General features: G+C 38.0%; 1 pseudogene; it reads right to left on the bottom strand.

The window, feature by feature from the left end:
- Positions 1 to 276: 276 nt before the first annotated feature.
- LOC136351704 (uncharacterized) lies at positions 277 to 1135 on the bottom strand (annotated as a pseudogene).
- Positions 1136 to 1399: the final 264 nt, after the last annotated feature.

A 1399-nucleotide genomic window follows, 5' to 3' on the forward strand; every position in this document is an offset into this window, starting at 1 on the left:
AAAAGGAGGAAAAAGAAAAAGAAAAAGAAGAAAGGATTTTTCCAGGGATTTAATATTGCCCTTTGCTCATTTTAATTGGTTAAAATTATTTCCAAGGCTCTGAAAATTCCACTAAAAATCGTGTTAGCATATTTTGACATGTAGAATCTAAGAAAAATTCCACATATCGATTCCGATTATTATTTGCATTTATTAATTAGGGATTCATCCCTAGGTTAAATTAAACAATTACTTCGGACGATTTATTTTATGAATTTAGAGCAAGGGAGGGGAACTTCAGGGCGTGACAGGTTGGCTGGTTAAAATGCTAGTCTGACTGTTCAGAACTTCAGGCATGACCTGCAGAGGCATAAAATCTTCATTACCATGTTGTTGTGAAGGAGCAGCACTGGCTTGCTGCTTTTCTGCTTTTATATCTTCCTTCCTCTTCTTGCAGCCCTTCTTTTTGTGATTAACTCCTTGACAGTAGCTACAATGCATTTGCACACCATGCTTGGATATTTTTGTTCCTCCTTCAAGTTCATGTGGCTGCTTTCTTCTACATCTCCTAGGCCTTCCAACTTTCTTCTCATAAATCGGTGGGTTCACCTTTGGTCCATTCATCTTCACCCAAGATGCCTTGTCCCTAACAGGCATTATGTTAAATCCATAGGCCTCCATGTATTTTTCAGTTGAATAATAGAAGGATACCACATCTTCAGGTTTTGTCCTCTCACTCCTCAAGCAAGAAATTGCATGGTTGCATGGTATCCCTATCAATTGCCATCTCCTACATTCACAGTGTTTTGCCATGAGGTCAACAATATATTGGTGTTCTTTATCAGTTGCTTGGAACACCCCTTTACCAGCAGGTAATATATAGCATGTATTTGACAATTCTGCATTTTTATCAACCTTTTTCTATATTTTTGGGCATATGTTTCCCGACCACTTCTTTACACACTCCTCTTGTTTGGTATGTATCCTATTCATGATTTGGCTCCTAATCTTTTCAAGCATGGATAAAATTGGAAGCTCTCTGGCTTCAAGAATGTACTTGTTGAATACCTCGGAATTGTTGTTGAGTAGAATATCACACTTGGGGAAATCACTAAAGAATGCTCTGCACCACTGGTTGGGTGGTATTTCCTCCAGGTAGGCATAAGCATCTTTGCTAAGAGACTTCATCTTTTCCATGTTAAATTCCCACTCTGGTATAGTACTTGACCTTGCAATTGCCCACAACTGATTCTTTAGAGTCTCCCCTTTGTATAGAACATGAAAATTTTGGTACAAATGCCTAACGCAAAATCTTTGTTCTGAATCTGAGAATTTATCCCTCACAGCTGGTACCAATCCCTACAAAATTTAAAAAGGAAGGGTGAGTACCAATCCATTGAACAGTAAATAATTCAAATAT

This window comes from Oryza sativa, chromosome 9, assembly GCF_034140825.1.
Source record: "Oryza sativa Japonica Group chromosome 9, ASM3414082v1".
NCBI classification, from domain to species: Eukaryota; Viridiplantae; Streptophyta; class Magnoliopsida; order Poales; family Poaceae; genus Oryza; species Oryza sativa.